The sequence below is a fragment of the Callithrix jacchus genome, chromosome 7 (assembly GCF_049354715.1).
Source record: "Callithrix jacchus isolate 240 chromosome 7, calJac240_pri, whole genome shotgun sequence".
Taxonomy (NCBI): Eukaryota; Metazoa; Chordata; class Mammalia; order Primates; family Cebidae; genus Callithrix; species Callithrix jacchus.
In genome coordinates this window covers 127,202,535-127,226,470 of record NC_133508.1, presented here as the reverse complement: position 1 = coordinate 127,226,470, position 23,936 = coordinate 127,202,535, and the positions used below count along the sequence as shown (strand labels likewise).

General features: G+C 42.7%; 2 long non-coding RNA genes and 1 other non-coding gene across 3 annotated transcripts; 1 reads left to right on the top strand and 2 right to left on the bottom strand.

The window, feature by feature from the left end:
* Window positions 1-503: 503 nt before the first annotated feature.
* On the bottom strand, window positions 504-10,968 carry LOC103794553 (uncharacterized). Its single transcript, XR_013520250.1, has 4 exons — window positions 10,857-10,968; window positions 1,353-1,447; window positions 1,044-1,183; window positions 504-873 (listed from the first exon to the last, which is right to left on the bottom strand). It is a non-coding gene; the product is annotated as an uncharacterized LOC103794553 (long non-coding RNA).
* Window positions 10,969-12,231: 1,263 nt separating this feature from the next.
* LOC144576484 (uncharacterized) lies at window positions 12,232-18,710 on the bottom strand. The gene is made up of 3 exons (XR_004727056.3): window positions 18,255-18,710; window positions 13,738-13,874; window positions 12,232-13,608 (listed from the first exon to the last, which is right to left on the bottom strand). It is a non-coding gene; the product is annotated as an uncharacterized LOC144576484 (long non-coding RNA).
* On the top strand, window positions 13,781-13,880 carry LOC118143525 (small nucleolar RNA U13). The gene has a single exon (XR_004727726.1). It is a non-coding gene; the product is annotated as a small nucleolar RNA U13 (small nucleolar RNA).
* Window positions 18,711-23,936: the final 5,226 nt, after the last annotated feature.

Below are 23,936 nucleotides of genomic sequence, written 5' to 3'. Positions count from 1 at the left end.
TATTTTCTTTTTTTTTATTTTTTTAAAGTTGGGGTTTCTCCATGTTGGTCAGGCTAGTCTCGAACTTCCAACCTCAAGTGATCCGCCCACCTTAGCCTTCCAAAGTGCTGGGATTACAGGCGTGAGCCACCACTCCCGGCCGCAATACAGTATTTTCTTTATCAGCAGTTTTCTTTCCATGGTTTGTTACCCATGATCAGCCATGGTCTGAAAATACTAAATTAAGCATTTCAGAAATAATCAATCTATAAGTTTTAAATTACATACCATTTTGAACAGCGTTATGAAATATCACACCGCCCCACTCTGTCCTGTGGGGATATGAATCACTCCTTTGTCCAGTGTATCCACACTGTATGTGCTACCTAGCCGTTAATTATTGACATTGTCTGCTCCTGACATCCAACCGTGGACACATCACAAGAAGAAGGCTGAGTACAATATAATAGGGTATTTTGAGAGAGAAAGAGAGAGACTGCATTTACATAACCTTTCTTACAGTATATTGTTATAAATGCTTTATTTTATTAGTTATAATCATTAATCTCTTATTGTGCCTAATTAATAGGTTACACTTTGTTACAGGTATGTACATATAAGGAAAAAAACAGTATTTATAAGGCTTGATACTATCCTTGGTTTCAAGCATCTACTGGAGGTCTTGGAAAGTGTCCCCTCAGGATAGGGCGGGATGACTGTAAATAGTTGCTCAGAGGAGGGTTAAGTTCCAACGGACTGGAATAGGCTGAAGGAGTGGTAGGCACGGCTGGTTGTTTCTCTCATCTTCTTCCATCTCCTCCTCCTTTCTAATAGCATGCCAATTTTGTTTAGGAAAGCCATGTGCTCGGAAAGAAGTGGTCACCCAATCGAGTTCTGGCCAGCAAGATGACAGAGGAAGTCTGGTGAGTGGGGCTTCTAGGAAAGCAATTATTTTCTTGGTATAAAGGCAAAACTCAGTTGGCATGCACCTTTGCCCCTTTGCCCTGCTCCTTCTCTTTGCCTGGGCCCCAGACGCAACGCCTAGAGTAGAACAGTCATCTTACCACCAGGAAGATCAAAAGTGGTCGCTGAGGTTATCAGAGAAGGACGTTAGAAACAGCCTGGTCCTTGGTGATTTCTCTGAGCAGCAGTGGCAGCCCTGGGCTGTCTGCTTCCGGACTTCTTGGTGCATGAGAAAAAAACCCTATTTGGTTAAAATAACGTAGTTGAGTTTCTGTTAACAAACAATTGAACAAATTGTTACGCGTAAGCCTTCACGGTGGAGACAGTCTCTAGCTAGGGGTTGATGGTGAGGAATATTCAGTTAGGTTGGGAGAAAGGAGAAGCTATTCCAGGTGTGCGGTCTGTCCTACCTGGTGGTGGGGAAGCAGAACCAGCACGTGCATTCAGGGCAATGTCGAGCTCCAGCCACCCTGGGCAGAGTACAGTTAACTTGATTTTGTAATGCCTAAGGGAGAAGAAGGGTAAAGGATCTGATGTATGAAACAGCATAGAAAGGCTGGAGACTTGGTGAGAGGGTGAGAAGGCTTGGGCCACATCAGAGATTTTATTTTTGTCCATTTATTTACTTTTATAGACAGCATCTCAAGTTGTTGCCCAGCCTGGTGTATTGTGGTGTGTTCATAGCTCATTGTAACCCAGGCTCAGGTGTTCTTCCTGCCTCAGCGTCCCAAGCAGCTAGGACTATAGGTGTATGCCACCATGCCTGGCTCACATTTTGGGTTTTGGACTAGACAGTTTGACTGTACTAATATAGAGTTGGAGTTTGGGGCAAGGCCGTACAGAGCCAAGTAGAAACACATTCAGGCGTTTTACGTATGTAACTAGATCTTCACACAGACAGTGTCCAAATATTTCCAAGCATTTCAGCATATGTTAGACGTGGTTCTAGGCCCACAGTGAAAGATCAAGATTCTATAAAATAATGTAAGCTCAATTTTGGACCCCTAAGCAAGTATGTTCTAGAAAGAATCCCAGTGTCATTTAAAAGTGATAAAACAGAGTGTTTTGAGGGGTTCAAATCCTGGCTTTGTCACTTATTCACTGTGTGGCCTTGGTCAGATTTCTTTACATTTTTATGCCTCTGTCTTTTCGGTTGTTTTATAAGGTTAACAAAAGTACTTTCCTCACAGTTTAATCTTAAGGGTTAAATGAGACAGTACTGATTCAGTGTTTCCTCTCTAATCAACAGCAGGTCTAGTTTTCCATTGTGCAGTCCCTAAATCATGGAGTATCCCTGAGACGTCTTTTCTCATCAGCAAATCCTGCTGAATCTAATTTCAAAATAGATCCATCATCCAATTGCTTTGGGCCACAGCGATTACCATGTTGCTCATTCCTCCCAAGTATCCTTTTCAGAGCCAAGGTGCCCATCCTCCACATGCTGGGAATGTTGGCTGTGGAAGGCACACAGATGTGTCCCTCTTGGGGGTTGTCTTGGCTGAGGAGACCTGCCTTGCTCTCCCAAGGGGCAGCCCCCCACCAAAGCCCAGCCAATGCATGGATAGAAAGACCTGGTCACTTTGCCTGTGGTAGACAGAGTGATAGCCCAATCCCCAGACCTGTGAATGTGTTAGGTTACATGGCAAGGGGAAGTAAGGTTAGCTCACCAGTTGATGTGATGTACAGATTGTCCTGGGTCGTTTGGGTGGGCCCAATGTAATCACAAGGCTCCATACAAATGAAAGAGGGAAGCAGGAGTCAGAGTCATAGGAGATGTGATAGCGATTGCTGGGATGCAGGTGGCTTGTGGTAATTTGTTATAGCAGCCACAGAAAACTAATCTAATTTTGGACAACTCTGAAGGGCCATCCCAGATCCAGGCATCCCCATAGGATTGGCTGAGGTGTCAGATGCCACCATTTTTCAGGTAAGCTTCTCTCTCTGACCTTCCTCAGTTCCTTACACGAGTATTTCCCAAGAGGACCCATGCTCATCTCAGAGTTAGTTTCCAAGGATCCAGATCTAATACAATATCTCACCTGGATTGCAGTAGTTCCCTAAATGGTCTCCATGATTATATCCTTAACTCTGCAGTCTCTGCTCAACATGGTAGCTACGAAGACTATGTTAGAACATAAATTAGATCAAGGCACTCCATAGCTTTCCTTTCCACTCAGAGTAAAGGTTAAACTCCTTTTTTTTTTAATTTAAAGACAAGGTCTGGCTCTATCACCCTAGCTGGAATGCAGTAGTGCAATTTCAGCTTGTTGGAACCTCCATCTCCCAGGCTCAAGCCAACCTTCCTCTGCCTCCTGAGTAGCTGGGACTACAAATGCATGCCATCCCTCCTGGCTACATTTTTGTGTTTTTCATAGAGATGGGGTTTCGCCATGTTGCCCAGGCTGATCTCAAACTTGTAAGCTCAAGCGATCCACCTGTCTTAGCCTCCCAAAGTGCTGGAATTACAGGTGTGAGCCACCACACCTGGCTGAGGTCATATTCCTTACAATGACATAAAAAGACTTCATAATCTGCCCATCCACCCTGCCCTTACCTCTCCAGCCTCACCTCCTGTGATTCTATCCATTGTTCACTCCACTTTAGCTACACTGCATCCTCCTTGACCATGCCAGGCAAGCTCCCGCCCCAAACTTTTTTTTTTTTTTTTTTTTTTTGAGACAGCGTTTCGCTCTTGTTACCCAGGCTGGAGTGCAATGGCACCATCACGGCTCACCACAACCTTCACCTCCTGGGATCAAGCAGTTCTCCTGCCTCGGCCTCCCGAGTAGCTGGGACTACAGGCGTGTACCACCATGCCCAGCTAATTTTTGTATTTTTGGTAGAGACGGGGTTTTACCATGTTGACCAGGATGGTCTCGATCTCTTGACCTCATGATTCACCTGCCTTGGCCTCCCAAAGTGATGGGATTACAGGCGCTGCCCCAAGACTTTTGCACTGACTCTTCGCTCATATGCCATCTTTCCCCAAGTGTTCCTGACCACTCTATTTAAATGGCAATTGTCCCTCATCCTACACTGGCACACCCTATCCCTGCATTGTTTTCTGTATGGACCTGTAAAGGGACAGCTTAACCTCAAAATGCATTTTAAAACTTTTTCCTTCCTCTTGGGTTTCAAGATGTAACCTTGAAGCAAACTGCAGAAGCCTTTTCCCTTAGCCTTAAAAAGGACTCCACATCCCTCCCTTTCTTACCATATACACACCCTTCACATTTATCTATGAGCTAGTATCTAACCATGTGTCTACTTAGAAGTTCCAGGGATAAATCTTGAGGCCAACAGATCAAGCCTGGAGACCCAGATGCAAATTCCAGAGATTACCTCAAGGTGGCTAATCAACAACCTGGCCATTGTTGAGATGACACCAGCCTACACTCCAGGGGGACTGGGACCCAAGATTGCCAGTGGAACAAAACTCAGTATAATTCTTGCATGCCTTGCATATCAAGTTTTCCCTTTTTGAACCCTTGCCTTCTCACCTCAAAGTTCAAAGTAGTTGCTTTGGATTGGAATCCAGCCACTTCCCCTTTGCCAACTTCTGAAATAAAGTCAATATTTTCCTACCATACCTCATTCTCATTAGTTGGACTCCGCAAGCAGTGACTGAAACTGTGTTGTTACAGGCTTATGATGTTTTAATATACTATTTAGTTTATTTATTTTGCTTATTGCTTTTCTTCTCTCACTAGATTATAAGCTCTATGAAGGCATGTATTTTTATTTATTTACTGCTCTAGCCCTAGTGTTTAGGACTGTGCCTGGAAAACAGTGGCGCTCACTAAAAACATGCTGAATGACTAAGTGCAGTGCAGTATTCTAAGGTATTTAAACAGTGTCTGACACATAGTGAATGCTCAGTAAGGGCTAGCTATTGATCTTATTTTTGCCAGTGGAGAAGGGGTCATGAGATTCCTGGCATTGCAGAAGATACCTATATATAGCATTTGATCCCTTGATCCCGCAAGAAGAAGAAGACAAATAATATGCACATGTTAATTAGGACCTTAGTTTCCTTGCTTTTATGTGTGTGAACCAACCCCCGGATGAATTGAATTCCCTTTAGAACGGATGTAAAACCATATATCTGAGTCTCTCACATGGACCCAGGAGGTGAGAAAGGGCAGAGAGCAGAGTATGAGCTGGAGCTGTTTGGAACCACAATTTGGGTGCAGAAATCCGAGCTCAGGGAAGTCTGCTGTGGCTCCGGGTCAGGCCTGATTGACTTCAGGACAGCTTTGGGAAATAGGGAAAGTCCAGCAGTTATACTGCAACAGAAAGGCAGATGGTAGTTTATGCTGATGAAGTCTTGCTCTGTCACCCAGGCTGGAATGCAGTGGCGTGATCTTGGCTCACTGCAACCTCTGCCTCCCAGGTTCAAGCAATTCTCCTGCCTCAGCCTCCTGAGTAGCTGGGATTACAGTTGGGTGCCACCACATCTGGCTAATTTTTGTATTTTTTTTTTTTTTAGTAGAGATGGTGTTTCACCATGTTGGTCAGGCTGGTCTTGAACTCCTGACCTTGTGATCTGCCCACCTCAGCCTCCCAAAGTGCTGGGATTACAGGCATGAGCCACCGCGCCCGGCCAGAGCTGCCTTTTTTTAAAATGAGGTGGCTATGAAGAAAGAACCCAGAGAAATTGTCTCTGGTTCTGGCATAGAGCTGCTAAAGCCCTTTTAATTCTCTGAGTGATAAGAGCATCTTTTGTTCTAATGAGGCAACTCTTGCTGGGCTCCTTTATAACTTCAGGATGGTGGTTGGTTTTCAGGAAGACCAAGTCTTGATGAGAAACTTGGAACTTTCAGTCCCATGCAATGGAGAGGAGCTAGGGCTTCAGTTACTAATCAATCATGCCTAGATGATGTAAGCTCCATAAAAACCCCTAAATGCCGAGGTTCAGAGAGCTCCCAGCTTGGTGACCACATCAACGTTCTGGGAGGGTGCCAGAGGAAACTCCATGTACTGCCCCACACCTCCCCTTATGCATCTTTTCCATTCGGCTGTTTCTGAGTTTGGCTGTTACTGAGTTTATAATAAACTGGTAATCATATGTAAAGTGTTGTCTTAAGTTCTGTAAGGTGTTCTAGCACATTATTGAACATGAGGAGGGGGTTGTGGGAACCCTTGATTCATAGCTGGTTGGTCAGAAACCCAGATCTCCTGGACTTGTGATTGGGATCTGAAGTCTGAAGTGGGGATAGTTTTGTGAAACTGAGCCCTTTCACTTGTAGGATCTGACACTAACTCTGGGTAGTTACTGAGATAATTGAATTGTACAACATCCAGCTGTTATCTGGAGAGTTGGAGAATTGGTTGGTGGGAGGAAAAAATCTCATTTGGTGTCAGATGTGCTGTGAGGAAAAAAAAACAGCCCATGAACTCCACCCTTTCTTGAACTGATTGTGTTGTTACCACTCAGTAACAGTCGAAGGTGAGGTCCTTTCTTTTGGTAGGTTTTGGGGAAAAAGGCTCAGAAACATACTTTGAAATGGGAAAGAGCAAAAGTATATGTATGTGTATGTGCAAGATATTCTGATTCCTAGGGAGGTACACAGCCATCTTTATTATTATAGATAATTTTAGAGTTGGGGTCTTGCCATATTGCCCAGGCTGGCCTCAAACTCCTGGGCTCATGCAATTCTCCCACCTTAGCCTCCTGAATAGCTACAACTACAGGCATGTACCATAGCCCTCGGCGACAACAATTTTAAGAAAAAAAATCTGGCCTGGCAAGGTGGCTCATGCCTGTAATTCCACCCCTTTGGGAGGTCGACGTCAAAGGATTCCTTAGGGCCAGGAGTTAAAGACCAGCCTGGGCAACATAGTAAGGCCCCATCTTTACAAAAAAAAAAAAAAAATTAGCTGGGTGTGATGGCATGTGCTTGGGAGGCTGAGGTGGAAGGATTGCTTGAGCACAGGAGGTCAAGTCTTCAGTGAGGCATGATGGCACCACTGTACTCCAGCCTGGGTGACAGAGTGAGATACTGTCTCAAAAAGCAAACAAACAAACTATCCTGCCTGATATAGATCTAAATTTGTATTAATCATAGAATAACAACATAGCCAATTCTGCCATCTGTTGGTTGTATGAGCACTATGAATAGTCAATTCTGTGTGTGAGACACTTAACATCATTGAATGCTGGAATAAAAAATCATATAATGCATAAGCTGTCAGGGACAGGTGGAGCCAATCCTACTTTTCATGATCTTTTTGAGGTAGACAGACACTTTATAACCTTTACAGCTTGTTCAATTCAAAAACAGTCAACACACTGGAATGTCTTAGTGGCACTGAAGCTCAGTTGTGTTTTGATCCCTATTGTTGAGGTTAGCACCTAGTCAGATCCCTTTATAATGACACTAGAAATCACATCTGTGGAGATATATATACAGTTACTTCTGTCATTTTTTGTTAAAGAAGGTTAATTTCTGATTTTTAAATAATTCATTTAAAAAATATGGATGGGGGCTCTTTCCTGAAATGCAGACAGTATTCAAATCATAGCACAGTGCCTCAGGACTTCCACATCTATTGCAGACTGCTTTCTGAATAAAAGTTGAATTTCTTATGCCATTAAAAATTAATGCTTCTTAAAGAAGAAAATATCCGTCTACTCTGTGAGGAAAACATGATATATATGCTCATGGTGTATTACTTTTGACTCTTGAATACCATACATTTTTCTTTGCCATACTTCTGTTAATGTATTGCAGTATTTTGAAAACTTTTGAAAAAGCACACATTGCTCAGGCATGTTTTTCCACTTAGAAAGCCTTACTGCTTTTTCTACTGCACTTTTACTTAGTGATTAATTTCCCATCTTGTCTCAGGACCCAAGATGAATTGAACCAAACATGCAACCCCCCATCTTTACTGTTTTCAAGTTTTTGGTGGGTCATTTTATAAATTTGATTTTGAATATTAGCCTAATATTCTAAGGTGTGATAATCTTGTCCAGAATTGCCTGATCTTCCCACTCACTGCAGCCCAGGGGCTGATCATCTCCCTGCTCCTTTGACCTAGAGTGACAATTGATATTTCTGGCCACCTCGGTCTCCACCTATATTTGCTTCAAATATCCTATATGACAGAGATCATTTCCATAACTTCAGTTCTTTACTCAGGAAACAGTCAGTGAACAAATTGAAGCCCAGTTTGTTCCTTCCCAATTTCACTTCTGAGTCTGTGTCAAAACAACACATACTTGAACTTATACTTGTGTTTTTAAAAATTCTGCTTTAATGCTCATAATCCTTTTCAATCCCTTTTCCTGGTATCTGAAATATCTTAGCATAACTCTCATTTTTGCACAACCATCAGGATATAGTTTCAAATACTACAGCAGTCAAAGCATCCTACTTCATTACTTGCTGATTTTTTTCCAGGCAATCTATTTTTATTTTGTGAATAAACAATGATATAGAAGTGAATGATTTATTACTCTTCTAACTAGTTCTCAGGGAAGCTCTTCCTTCGACAAGCAAATTTCTAAGAATCTTTGACTTTTAAAGAGTTCTGTTTGCTGCTAATTGATTAAACTCAGTTATCATTTGAAAACTTCCCAAAGAAGGCAGACTACATTCTGATGAGAAAAACCACTATCATGATATACTGGCATGAACTCTGTGAACTTCACCATTAGCCAGAGATTTAAAAATGCTTTAAATTGAGGTATAATATATAAACACTAAAGTGTACAAATCCTGTATAAACTTGAATTTACGCACACACCTCCCACACCCCCACCGATCCATGTAGCCACTGCCTAGATCAAAACATAGATTATTTCCAACAGCTCAGAAGGCTTTCTTTTCTCTCTTATGTCTCTTCTCAATATCCCACTTCATGTAACCACAGACCTGACTTCTATAATCATAGATTTGTGTTGCCTGCTCTCTAACTTCATAATAAAAGGAAACAAACTGTATGTGTAGTTTTGAGTCTGGCCTCTTTCTTTATCAGTCTGTCAGTGAGATTAATCCATGTTTGTACCTAAAGTAGGGCTGCATTCTTTTTTATTGTTTTTAATTGTTCCACTGTTTCAATATTCCACTGTTTGTTTATCCTTTCTATTACTGATGAACATTTGGGTTATTTACAATTTTGGGCTATTGTAAATAAAGCTACTTAGTCTGAGATTTTCGCATATAAAAGAGCACTCCACTACACACAAATTCTGCTGTTTGGACAATTCTTTATGTGATGATAGACACAGAGTAGAAAATTAAATCAAGATGCCTAAGATGCATTTTTTGTTTTTTGAGAAAGGGTCTCACTCTGTTGCTCAGGCTGGTGTGCGGTGGTGCAGGCACAGTTCATGGCAGCCTCGGCTTCTCAGGCTCAACTGATCCTCCTGCCTCAGACTCTCATGTAGCTGGGACCACACCCAGCTAATTTTAAAATTTTTATAAAGATGGGGTCTCCCTTTGTTTCCCAGACTGCTAGAATGCTTTTTGTGAGACATTTAAACAGAATTCATGTGTCATGCAGTTTGAAATCTAATATAGGAATACAGGAAGCAAAAGTTAAATAGATAAACTGGACTTCATCAAAAGTCTTCCTGAATCAAAGGATACAATTTTTCTTGTATGTATCAAAGGATACTTTTTTTTTTTTTCTGAGGCAGAGTTTCACTCTTGTGACCCAGGCTAGAGTGCAATGGTGCAATCTCGGCTCACCACAACCTCCGCCTCCTGGGTTCAAGTAATTCTCTTGCCTCAGCCTCCTGAGTAGCTGGGATTACAGGCATGCACCACCATGCCCAGCTAATTTTTTGTATTTTTAGTAGAGACGGGGTTTCACCATGTTGACCAGATGGTCTCGATCTCTTGACCTCGTGATTCACCCGCCTCGGCCTCCCAAAGTGCTGGGATTACAGGCTTGAGCCACCGCACCTGGCCCAAAGGATACTTTAAAAGCAAAAATACAACCTACTAGGTGGGGGGAAATATTTGCAAAGCACTGATTAAGTATTAATATTTGGAATATATAATGAACACCTAAAACCCAAAAATAAAACTCAATTCAAAAATGGGCAAAAGACTTGAGTAGAAATTTCTCCAAAGAAGATATACAAATGGCCCATAAAAAGATGATTAGTATCATTAGTCATTAGGTAAACGCAAATCTAAATCACAATGAGTACCACCTCACACCTGCTAGCTACAATTAAAGACAAAACAAGATGGAGAATAACAAGTGTTGGTGAGGATGTGTAGAAATTGGAACCCTGCACATTAATGGTGAGAATGTAGAATGGTACAGACACTATGGAAAACAATTCGACAATTTCTCAAAAAGTTAAACATAAAACTACCATATAACCCAGTAATTCTACTTTAGGTATATACCCAAAAGAATCAAAAGCAGAAATCTAGCTACGGAAACCTATCTATCTATCTATATCTATCTATCTATCTATCTATCTATCTATCTATCTATCATCTATCATCTCTCTCTCTCTCTCTCTCTCTCACATCATCTATCTATCTGAAATTTCAACAGAAATTTATCTATCTATCTATATCTATCTATCTAAATTTAGAGCTTGGAGAGGTAAAGAACAGATGTTTGCCACCAAATTTTATAGCAGTGTTACTTACAAATGTCAAAAGGTATAAACAACCCAAGTGTTCATCAACAGATGAATGGATAAACAAAACATGGTTTGTACACACACACACACACACACACACACACACACACACACAAATATTATTCATCCATAAAAAGGAATAAAATTTTGATATATGCTACAACATGGATGAAACGACAAAGCATGCTTGGGAAACAAGTCAGACACAGAAGGACGTATATGATATGATGTCACATATACGAAGTACCTAGAACAGAATAAAAAATAATAAAGCACAGAATATAAGTGTTAATCTTACCTTCCAATACTTGTATTTTGGATGTACAATAAGCTGCAACAGGATAATCACACTTAAGTCAAAAATTCTTTTTTTTTTTTTTTTTTTTTTTGAGATAGAGTCTGGCTCTTGTGGCACAGGCTGGAGTACAGCAGCTGATCTTGGCTCACCACAACCTCTGCCTCCCAGGTTCAAGTATTCTTGTGCCTCAGTCTCCTTAGCAGCCGGGATTCCAGGCATGTGCCACCATGCCCAGCTAATTTTTGTAATTTTAGTAGAGATGGGTTTTCACTATGTTGACCAGGCTGGTCTTGAACTTCTGACTTCAAGTGATCCACCTACCTTGGCTTCCCAAAGTGCTGGGATTACGGGTGTGAGCTGCCGTGCTCAGCCAAAAATTCATTTTAATACTCTCCCAAACAGGGTATGTGGAGGCTGCAGGGGAGACACTAGGGAGGCATATTGTTCTAGAATAGTGCATTTCAATCCACTTCATTTGTATGAACTGCAAAGATCTCTTACAAGTGGGCTGCAGTCAGACATTTATAACTGCTGTTCCTGTCCTTCTTCTCCCAAACAAACTGCTTTGACCCCAAAGCCCCCAAACCTTCTGTCAGGGCCAGGTGCAAGAGGCGGAGACTAAAGAGTCCCTGGAGATAAATAAACTGTCATTTCACCAGGACCACTCATGAAATCCCCATAAGCTTTCCTTCCCCAGGATACAGCATTAGAGAAAGGATCTGGGCTAAAGTGATTACTGCTGGGCTGCTGCCAAGAGAGGATATCAAATTCCTGGCTTAATAATAATAATAAAAAAAAGAAAATGTAAGTTGAATCTAAATGAAATATAATTCAATTCCCTTTTTAGCCAAGTGATTTAGGTGGGCAAAGGATAGGGGCTCTGCTAAGAGCAAATTAAATGAATCCTCTGACACATCACAGTGGCTTTTAGGGCAGCACTGAGGGTGGGCTCTTGAAAGGGGAGGTAAGGACACACCCCAGCCCCTAAGGCATATATCAGAACACGCAATGAGAGAGGGAGGAGGTGAGGTAAAGCCTTACCCTACTGATATTCCTGTCTGTTGTAAGCTGTGGGGAGTCACGGAAGGTTCTTGAGAAGGGGTGCTGGCATGTCTAAAGCAGAGCTTAGGAAGCTGAACTTGTCAGATCTCAATAAATACTTGTTGGGTTAATGAATGAATGATTCAGATTAATATCAAGACAGAGACATGAATCCGGCCACTTAGGAATATGGATTCCACTAAAGCCCAATGCAAAAGGATCAGAAAATGGTATCAGAACAATACCATTATCAACATTTTATTTATAGCTTTCTAATACGTTCTTCTTAATGTAAAAAATTTGACATGTGGAATGTGGTAAAAACACAACTTGATTTTGTTCTTATTGATCCTATAAAGTTTATTTCATATGGCAATCTTTCCCTGCCTTGGAGGAATACAGTTCACCCCAAGGTAATTTACAGTCTGTCCTGTGGTCATTCTAAGTCACAAACACAGCCTAAATACACACATTAGAATACCTAGCCCTGGAAAAACCTAAAACCCTACATTTTATTTAGTGTTGAATGGTCTCCCTTTCTTGGGCAGCTCCAGTGTGAGCTGGCTACCTGCAGTGAGAGAGGAAGGCTTGTTCTTCATTTCTGTTTTCCTGCTCCTTCCTCATTAGACTTGCCTCTAGGGTTGGGACATAAAGAGAGGAACCAAAAATAGTAGAAGAGAATTTTCTTACTCAGCTCTATCTGCCATTATTTGGCTTTGTGCTGAATGTGGCTGATGTTTAAGGCTGATATTCTCTTGAGCATTCTTTTGGGGGGTACCCCCTCTGTGGGATCTCTGGAGCTGTGTTGATGCCCCTTTTTCTGCTGGCAACTCCCACTTTAGAGGATCCACCCACACACACAGTGGAGTCCCATTGCCCTTTCTACGAGGTCCTCTCTGGTAGATCCTAACACAGCCTCAGGATCGCTGGTCCTCTATCGTGTCCTACATTGAGGGAACATGCCTTGTCCTTCCACTGCAGGGGCTTGAGGTGGTGGGAATTTCCCAGACATAGCAGCTACTTGCTTTGGCTCCATCATCCTCAACACAACTGGCCAGCTTCTCTCTTACTCTGCAGATTTTCTGGGGCAGAAATCAGCTCTCGGCTCACTGTCTTTCGAACTTCAGGTAACACATATTAGGCTCTCGGAATGGCCTCAAAACTTGAGAGAGGCTCAGGTGTCCCCTCACCCCTTATTTTCTCTCGAGATACAGGACTTTCAGGCTCACAACAAAAACTTCTCCAAAAAACCCTTCTCACTAGAATCTTTCTTTTTTCTTCTTACTCTTCAAAAAAACCTTTTATATTCTTGAAGAGAGAAAGAAGTCCTTGGATAAATGGCCTTAAATGTGGAAACCAAACCCAAACATCAGGGTTCGTTTTGTTTTAGATTCCTCTTACAGTGTTCTGTCTCATGCACACATTGGTACCTGAGAGCCACATGTCAGACCCTCCGGAGAAACTGAGGTGAGAAGCGTTCTACTTTAACATTAGTTTGTGTTCACTTAACAAACTATGTAGGTATTCAGTAAAGCAGCCTCAATTCACCTTGCTTAATATTCTTGCCCTTTTAAAGCCGGATGTTGAAAGAACTTCCAAAGTAACCAGACAAATTGGTAAATATCATTTGCAGTCTTGATTGTGACTGTTGCCTGATCACCAGAGGTACTTATGCGTTGTGTAGGAGCTTACGCAATTTGGCAGAGGCTCTCTTTAAGAAAAAGAATACAATGTTAGGAATAACAAATTGGTGCATCGGAAAATAGAAAAAAAAAATTTAAAAAGAAATAAAAATTAAAACAAAAAGATTAAAAAATTGGGTATGTAAACAGCTATTTACCTGGAATGAGAAAAATTCACAAATTACTAATTTTAAAATGCTGATCCTTTTGTAGTTCATAAATGTGATGATTGGGTTCTCACATGTGTGAGACGTGCTTCCCTCAAACCCCGTGACAACATCCACACATACCCTGTCTGTCATAAAGAAAAAAATTAAAACAGAATAAAATGTTGACAAACATACCACAAACATCAAAAGTCCAGGAAAAATTATATAATGCTTTTATTAATGAATTAATTACCTTATATATACCTTTATAATTCTTTTGAAATTTAATATGATCAATAATTCTGAATAAACACACAAAGCTATCTGAAATTAAGGCATGTAGGGGAATAAGTAAAATGTAAATAATGCAAATATCATTGTATTAAGCTACTTATGATTATTCTTATACTACATACATGTACTTATTTTATAAATATGTGTGGTGCTTTTATCATTAGATTGTTTCCTTAGGTTGCTGTCCTCCATTGATGAATACTTTTTCATTCTGTTTTGTCTAAAGCTGCTGTTTGTCTTCAGCATTAGCTGAATGTGATGTGATTCGACATGCTGGGATGTGTAAAATACATGTCTAAACAGACACAGTCATTATGAACCTGGCACTGGTTTCTGTCCTACAATCATAGGATTTCAAATCTATTTTGTGTGATTTACCTCAAAAATAAAAACTACTGGGTTTATAATTGGGCTTATAATTGCATACCCTGCTTATCCTGTATATTCTTGACAGGACATAACTTCCATTTTGACTATGCGTTGCAGATAATTAAATCCTCTGCACACTGAAGATTGGCAGAATTTTCCACAGGCTGGCTTCTGGCTTCATACTTTTGATAACTTTTTCTATCTGATTATCTACAGACTTCCAATGCCAAGTGCAATAGGTTACAGTCAAATCACAATGTGACCTCTAGCACTGCACTTGTCTGTCAGATATTGGTTGAGTCAGCAAAGGAGCATTGGAAATATTGCTGGAAACCATTCCTGCACCACAATAGCTAACAATAACTTAGATATGGAAGTGAACCACATAAAAATAACCTTTTTTAACCCAAACTCTATGTCTCTTCAACTCAGCTTCCCCTTAGCTGAATCCAGTCACCCCTTGCCTCTTTAAGGCCACCCTTGGCTGAGCGCAGTGGCTCATGCCTGTAATTCCAGCACTTTGGGAGGCCGAGGCAGGCAGATCACCTCAGGTCAGGAGTTCAAGAACAGCCTGGCCAATATGGGGAAACCCTGTCTCTACTAAAAATAAAAATAAAAAAAGTTTTAAAAAAAATAGCTAGGCATGGTTGTGCATGCCTGTAATCCCAGCTACTCAGGAGGCTGAGGCAGGAGAACCACTTGAACCTTGGAGGCAGAGGTTGCTGTGAGCCAAGACCATGCCACTGCACTCCAGCCTGGGTGACAGAGCAAGACTCCGTCTCCAAAACAAACAAACAAAAACACCACCCTACAGAAGAGCAAGTGTAACAGAGGGTAAGCTGGAGAGGAAAGAGACAGAGGTCTTAACCAATTGTAGTATCTCACAAGTTTTACAAAAGCATATGACTATGGGAACAGATTGCTTGGGCCCCAAGCATGAAAAGGGCTTTTGTGGCCAGGCACGGTGGCTCATGCCTGTAATCCCAGCACTTTGGGAGACGGAGGCACGTGGATCGAGAGGTCAAGAGATGGAGTCCCTCCTGGCCAATGTGGTGAAACCCCATCTCTACTAAAAGTACAAAAATTACCTGAGTGTGGTAGTGCATGCCTGCAGTCCCAGCTACTCAGGAGGCTGAGGCAGAAGAATTGCTTGAACCTGAGAGGTGGAGGTTGCAGTGAGCTGAGATCACACTACTGCACTCCAGCCTGGGTGACAAAGTGAGACTCCTTCTCAAAAAAAAAAAGGATTTATGCAAGGGAAGGAGCCTAGAACTTCATTAAACTTCATAGTAATTTGCCTTCTCAACCAGGACTGAGCCCTGCTCACCTGTTCACAGTGTATTTACATTTATAGAATTGGCACACTGGTGTGCTTGTGGGTAAATACAGGTTAAGGCATGTTACTGTCAGAGTTTAGCAGTTGGTCAACCTCCAACAGGAGACAGCAACTGTGTAGAATTTCCCTCAGTTTTAAATGTATGTCTTAGCCCTAAAGGCCTTTGGAAAGTTATTGGTCTTATTAGTGAGTTCACATACCATTGAAAGATGTTTGAATAAAAAATGACACTGTAGTAAACTTGCAAGGATGAGACTCACCAAAGGACCATGAAGACACTGGGAAAATTAAGGAGAGCACAGTAAGATGTCTTACCAGTTTATGATTCTCTTTTGCACACTAGTACTTTATAAGGGAAAAGTCACAGTTAGAAATGATTTCAGCTGCAAGTAACAAAATAATTAACTAATAGTGGCTTAAATAATAAAGATAATTAACTTAGAACAAAAAGTCTGAAGGTACTGATAATTCTGCTATTTTAGGACTCTGTGTCCTTACCTTTACGATTCTCAAGGTAGATATATGGTTGTCACAGCTCTGGGCATCATTTGCACAAAGGCAGAAAACAGGAGGCAGCTACCGAGTGTGTGTCTATCTTCTTTTCATTAAAGAGGAGAAATCTTTCCTAAGTAATTTCCTATCAGAATCGCTCTTTAAATCTCATTGGCCAAAACTGGGCACGTGGGCTCCCCTAGCTGCAGGGAGGAGTTGGGAAAGTGAGTATCTGACAAAGGGGTATGAGAGTTTCTTGATTGGCTTAGCCTAATTTCTTGATTGGCTTAGACTAGTATTTTTTGTTGGATTTGCAATTTGTTGAGTTTATATGCAAGAGTAAAACAAGGTATTTTTAGCTTTAATAGATACTTTCTAAAAGATTTCCAAAGTACTTGTACCAAATTACACTCCTATCAGCAAATTATGAGAAATTAATTTGCCAATGGTTGGCTTCATTATATGTATATGTGTATATATATATATATATATATATATATATATATATATATATAATTTTATTTATTTATTTATCGGGATGGAATCTCCCTCTGTCACCAGGCTGGCTGGAGTGGAGTGGCACCATCTCAGCTCACTGCAACCTCTGCCTTCTGGGTTCAAGTGATTCTCCTGCCTCTTCCTCCCAAGTAGGGTGTGCCTGGAACTACAGGCACATGCCACCATGCCCAGCTAATTTTTGTACTTTTAGTAGAGATGGGGTTTCACCATGTCGGCCAGGATGGTCTTGATCTCTTCACCTCATGATCGGCCCACCTTGGCCTCCCAAAGTATTGGGATTACAGGCGTGAGCCACTGCTCAGCACATTATATATTATTTTAGAAGGTGGTAGGGAATGTGGTACATGCTATGGAAAAGAAGTTGGGCAAGATAAAGGGGATTGGAAGTACTGGGGGAAAATAGAGCAGTTTGAAATTTTAAATATGTGATCAGGATTGGTTTTTGTTTTTTTGAGACAGGGTCTCGCTCTGTTGCTGGAGTGCAGTGGCATGATCATGGCTCACACTGCTGCCTCAACCTCCTAGGCTCAAGTGATCCTCCTGCCTCCCAAGTAGCTGGGACTACAGGTGTGTGCCACTAGTTCTCTACAAAAAAACATATTTTGTATTATTTGTAGAGATGAGGGTTTGACGTGTTGCCCGGGCTGGTCTGGAGCTCCTGCTGCCTTCACCTCTGAAAGTGCTGAGATGACAGGTATCAGCTGCCAAGCCTGGCTGGCTATTTTTTTTGGAGGTGACAACCGGGCAAAATCATGGAAAAGTAAGGGAAAGAGCTGCGCAGGTATGTGAGGAAAAGATTCGAGGTGGACTGAAAACCAACACGAAGGCTATCAATTGCTGGTGTGTTCCAGCAAATGCAGTTGTTCACTGTGGAAGACATGGCGTGAACAAGGGAGAACGCAATGGGAAGTAATATGAGGAGAAAGAGCCAGATCACGTAGAGTCTCCAGGACATGGTAAGTGCTTTGGCTTTTCCACCGAGTGAAACGGGGGCTACAATAGGGGTTTGAGCAGATGAGTGACATAATCTGACTTAAATTTAAAAAGATCATAACTGTTGGCAGGAGCAGGAAGATAAATCAATCTATTGCAGGAGGTGACAGTGGCTTTGACCAAGGTGGTGAATAGTGGACACTCCAGGCAAACGGTGTCAAAAGCCAAGGTGCAGACATGGAAATTTCAGTGCAAGGCCGGTACCAGAGCTATGAGCAAGCCAGTTGTCTTCCTAACTGGGGAGGGAAAATGACAGCTGCCATTTATTGAAGATTCATTATGTGGCAAGCATTGTGCTAAATTTGATATTCAGGCGACCTCGTTTAGTCTCCGTAACAACCTTGTAAAGAAATTTAGAATTGAGAACCTTTCGTACAGTTACATGCCTAAAACGTAGCACACCTGGCCTTCTAACCCAGGCGGTCTGATCCCAGCCCTTCATTCCACGCCAGCACTAAGGCTAGAAGGGAAACTTGAGGCCGGGTCGTGGAGGGCCAAGAGGTTTTGCTGCTTTGAAACTTACCTTCTGTATCTTTCCCCCGCGTCCCCACATTTGAGCGACAGGACACCTCCGGAACTGCAGCTCAGCAACAGCGGTTCAGCCCGAGCGCGGGGAGGGTCGTCTTCTCCTCCGGTGGGCGTGTGGGGAGAAACGCCGCCCGCCCAGTCTCGGGTGTCTGGCGGAGCGCCTCTCCAGGAAGGGCGTGTCTCCCCGCTGAGGACCCTCCCTGTAGATAAAGAGGAGGCTCAGCAGGGCCTTAATTAGAGATCACAGAGGATCGACAACGAATGTCCTGCAGCGAGGTGCATGGATTCCACACCGAAGCTGGAGTCAGAGTCCAGCTAACAGACCACTGCAGCTCGGCGGAGCCGGAGTGGGGCAACGAGGAGAGATGTCGGGGAGGGAAAGGGGATGGGACTTGGGGACTGAACGACTCTCTTCCTGTGTCTCCTCCCCGCGTCCTCGGGAGGAGCTGACAGGCGGCTGCACAGCCCGCGAGCCCTCAGAGCTGCCGTGCAGCACCGTGGTCGCTAGGGGGCAGGCCCGCCTCATCCGGAGCCCCGGCCGCCGCTCACTCCATGGAGGGCGGAGCTGCTGCTTAAATTCCAAGTCAGGCCGGCCCCTGGAACGCTTCATGGGAGCTTGGATTTAGAACAGTTGATCTCCATTGAGACGGAAATTTGGACGGTCTCCCACTTGATTGTAAACGGCTAGAAACAGGGTTTGCGGTATTGCAATGAATGCAGAGTGCAGGCGCCGGTGCCCAGGCGGCCCGGGGAACAGGAGGGCGGGAGGAGGAAACGGCTGCGTGCAGGACACCAGCAGCAGCGGCCCTTAACGGGTGCTGGGCGGGGGGACTGTGCTTTCCGAAATTCCCAGCGTCCTTTCCCTGCTTGCCCAGGGCCATTCCATTACACCGTTTGTTACGTTTTTCCGAGTCCCAGGTCTGAAATGGAAAGCGGTGTTACCCTAGATGCCCTGAGAGAGCGGGGCCGCAGAGACCTCGCACAGCAGGATAGCAGCGGAGCAGGTGTGTGTGCGTGTGCACGTGTGCATGCTGTGAGAGTGTGCTGTGCGTAACACGCTCCCGTGTGTCTGTATGCCTGCTCTGCAGGGGGAATGTTAATGTTTGTTTGTTGCTGGGCTTCAGCCCAAAAGAGAAATAAATAATGAGGTGAACAGAAATGAACTGGAGTCTGCCTTAACAGCTAATTAGCCCCCCTCGAATGGACGAAAAGGACATACAGTAGACTCAAGTGAACAACGGACGAGAAACTCAGGGACTTAGGCTAGGGAAAGGGCGTCGGGCGGGGAGTGTGTGTGGGCAGGGCTAGGAAGGCAATCTCAGAAGCCCGGGTGCCTGATCAGGCCAGCAGGTCATTCCCACCCTTCGATTAAAATCTACTTGGCTGGCATGTTTTACAGGCCGGCCTTCACCTTACTAAAAGCCATGTCACTTTCTGAAGGGTTAACAGTTCCCTTCTTCACCTTCCCCGGGCAGGTCTTTGTTCTTTTTGTCAGGCTGGCCCCTGTCCCTGTTTCTCAGAGCCCTGGTCACAGCCCTCTTCCTGGCTGCTCAGACAAACCCAGTCTTGACCTGACTCTGCACAGCACGTTGCCTGCTGCTCCTTAGGCTCTTCTCTTGGTCCCTGTGAAAGGTCGGACGCAGAAAGGCGAAGGCGGAAACAGACTGTTTGATGGCAGGATGAGGAAGAGCTGCTGCTTCATATCCTGTGTGTCTACTGCTGTGCGAGCGAGCGGGAAAGGTGGTGTGAGAAAGTAATGTCAGAGACTGCTGTGGCAGGCCCTTCACCCGTCAGCAATGCCAGGGGTCCCTGTCTGTGGGACCCCCACAGGCCCAACTCACATGGACTCCAGAGACACCAGCTCCAGAATGTGTCCCCCAAGCTGCCAAAGTATGTGTCCTACCCTCAGAGAACCTACTCTCCCCAGGGCTCTCATAGCCTTTGTGAACACAAGGCCCGGAGTGCATGCTCCTCGAGCATGAATATGAGAATTCTTCACACAGAGCAAGTTCTCCTGAGACTTGTATTCTTGAGTGTGTGTATGTGAGAGGGAACTTCATTTCTTTAACACCCTAATAAACTTAGAGAATGGCTGCTTCTTAAAAATTGTTATCCACAACACTTCTGGATTGTTGCTAGTCTTTCTTCTTCTTTTTTTTTCGTTTGCCCCTTTAGGGCACAACCGTCCCAGTCCAGGTTTTCTTTCTAATGCTGCTTTTCCTTTTTTGTTTGTTTGTTTGAGATGGACTCTCACTCTGTTGCCCAGGCTTGAGTGCTATGGTATGATCTCAGCTCACTGCAATGTCTACCTCCTGGGTTCAAGTGATTCTCCTGCCTCAGCCTCCTGAGTAGCTGGGATTACAGGTGCGCATCACCACACCTAGCTAATTTTCATATTTTTAGTAGAGACGGGGTTTCCTCATATTGGCCAGGCTGGTCTCAAACTCCTGACCTCAAGTGATCTATCCACCACAGCCTCCTAAAGTGCTGGGATTACAGGCATGAGCCACTGCACTCAGCATGCTCTTCCATTGTAATTTGGTACATTGGGCCATGGGAATTCTCAAACCTTAATAATAATTTTTTAAAAATCTCCCAAGAAGCTTGTTTTAAATGCAGATTCCTCAGGTCCTGCCCAAATCTATTGAATCAGAATTTCTGGAGTGGTATATGGGAATTGGCATTTTACCAATCCCACTGCTCCCTCCTCCTCCCCAAAGATCCGAAGTCAGATGGTTCACAGAACATATACCATAAAACATGGTGCTGAAGGAGGCCTTGGGCCCTTGTCTTGGTTGCTCAGGCTGCTATAACGAAATACTGTAAACTGGGTGGCTTATACACAACAGCAATTTAATTCTCACAGTTCTGGAGGCTGGAAGTGCAAGATCAGATCTGGTGTCTGGTGAGTGCTCACTTTCTGTTTCCTAGAACAGTCCCTTCCCACTGTGTCCTCACACAGTGAAAGGGGAGATAAGCTCCCCTGGGCTGTATTATAAGGGCACTGACCTCACTCATGAGCCCTCCTCCTCATGACCTCATCACCTCCCAAAGGCCCCATCTCTTAATACCATCACCCTGGGGTTTAGATTTCAACACATGAGTTTTGGAGAGGCACAAACATTTAGATGATGGCAGTCCTTTTTTTTTTTAATGTTGAGTTTTAATGTTGAGAGTTCTTTATGTATTTTAGACTCAAGACCTTTCTTAGATACGTGATTTCTAAATGTTTTCTTCCTATCTGTAATGTGTCGTTTGATCCTTTTTCCAAGTTCTTTCACAGAACAAAAGTTTTTCATTTTGATGAGATGCAATTTATAAACTTTTCTTCTTCTGGTTCATGCTTTTGGTTTCAAGTCTAAGAACTCTGCTTAGTCCTACACCACAATGCTTTTTCTCTTATATAGTTGTATGTTTACATTTGACTCCATGATCCATTTTGAGTTAATTTTGGTATTGGTTTAGGTCAAATTGCTCCGGTGCCAGGAATACAACTAACAAAGAATGTAAAGGACCTCTTCAAGGAGAAATATAAACCACTGCTCAACGAAATAAGAGAGGACACAAACAGATGGAGAAACATTCCATGCCCATGGTTGGGAAGAATCAATATCATGAAAATGGCCATACTGCCCAAAGTAATTTATAGATTCAATGCTATCCCCATCAAGCTACTAATGACCTTCTTCACAGAACTGGAAAAAACCACCTTAAACTTCATATGGAACCAAAAGAGAGCCCACATAGCCAAGTGAATTCCAAGCAAAAAGAACAAAGCTGGAGGCATCACACTACCTGACTTCAAACTATACTACAAGGCTACATTAATCAAAACAGCACAGTACTGGTACCAAAGCAGAGATATAGACCAATGGAACAGAATAGAGGCCTCGGAGGCAACACCACACATTTACAACAATCTGATCTTTAACAAACCTGAACAAAACAAGCGATGGGGAAAGGATTCCCTGTTTAATAAATGATGTTGGGAAAACTGGCTAGCCATGTGCAGAAAGCAGAAACTGGATCCATTCCTGACACCTTACACTAAAATTAACTCCAGATGGATTAAAGATTTAAACATGAGACCTAACACCATAAAAACCCTAGAAGAAAACCTAGGCAAAACCATTCAGGACATAGGAGTAGGCAAGGACTTCATGACTAAAACACCAAAAGTGTCGGCAACAAACGCCAAAATAGACAAATGGGATCTAATTAAACTCCACAGCTTCTGCACAGTAAAAGAAACAGTCATATGCACTCCAGCCTGGGTAACAAGAGCAAAACTCTGTCTCAAAAAAAAAAAAAATTAATTAATTAAAAAAAAAAAAGAAACTGTCATTAGAGTGAACCAGCAACCAACAGAATGGGAAAAAAATTTTCAATCTACCCATCTGACAAAGGGCTAATATACAGAATCTACAAATAACTAAAACAGATTTGCAAGAAAAAAACAAACCCATTCAAAAGTGGGCAAAGGATATGAACAGACACTTTACAAAAGAAGACATACATGAGGCCAATAAACATATGAAAATATGCTCATCATCACTAGTCATTAGAGAAATGCAAATCAAAACTACATTGAGATACCATCTCACGCCAGTTAGAATGGAGATCATTAAAAAATCTGGAGACAACAGATGCTGGAGAGGATGTGGAGAAATAGGAACACTTTTACACTGTTGGTGGGAGTGTAAATTAGTTCAACCATTGTGGAAGACAGTGTGGCAATTCCTCAAGGACCTAGAAATAGAAATTCCATTTGACCCAGCAATCACATTACTGGGTATATATCCAAAGGATTACAAATCGTTCTATTATAAGGACACATGCACATGTATGTTCATTGCAGCACTATTTACAATAGCAAAGACTTGGAACCAACCAAAATGCCCATCAATGACAGACTGAACAGGGAAAATGTGGCACTTATACACCATGGAATACTATGCAGCCATAAACAATGATGAGTTCATGTCCTTTGTAGGGACATGGATGAACCTGAAAACCATCATTCTCAGTAAACTGACACAAGAACAAAAAATCAAACACTGCATGTTCTCACTCATAGGTGGGTATTGAACAATGAGAACACATGGACACAGGGAGGGGAGCATCACACACTGGGGTCTGTAGTGGGGAACTAGGGGAGGGACAGCGTGGGGTGGGGAGTTGGGGAGGGATAACATGGGGAGAAATGCTAGATATAGGTGATGGGGAGGAAGGCAGCAAACCACATTGCCATGTATGTACCTATGCAACAATCTTGCATGTTTTTCACATGTACCCCAAACCTAAAACGCAATAAAATATATATTAAAAAGAAAAAGAAAAGGCTGTTCTCCTCTATTCCATTGCTTTTATGTCATCTAAAATTAGTGGGAATTTTGAGAGGATCTATATCTGGGTTCTCTGTTCTGTTCCACTGATTGCTTTGCCTGCTCCCTCTACCAGTGCCATACTGTCGGGGTTCTGCAGTTATATTTTGGGCCTTAACATTGGGAAGAGTAATTCTTCCCACTTTATTTTCATTTTTAAAGTTGTTTTTAAAGCTTGTTTACGTCAAAAAAAAACCTACTTAAATTTTGATAGTAATTGCATTAACATGATCTAGTTACAGAGAATAAACCATGTGGAAAAGTTGGGCAGCCGTAGTTGCTCTACGATTTGT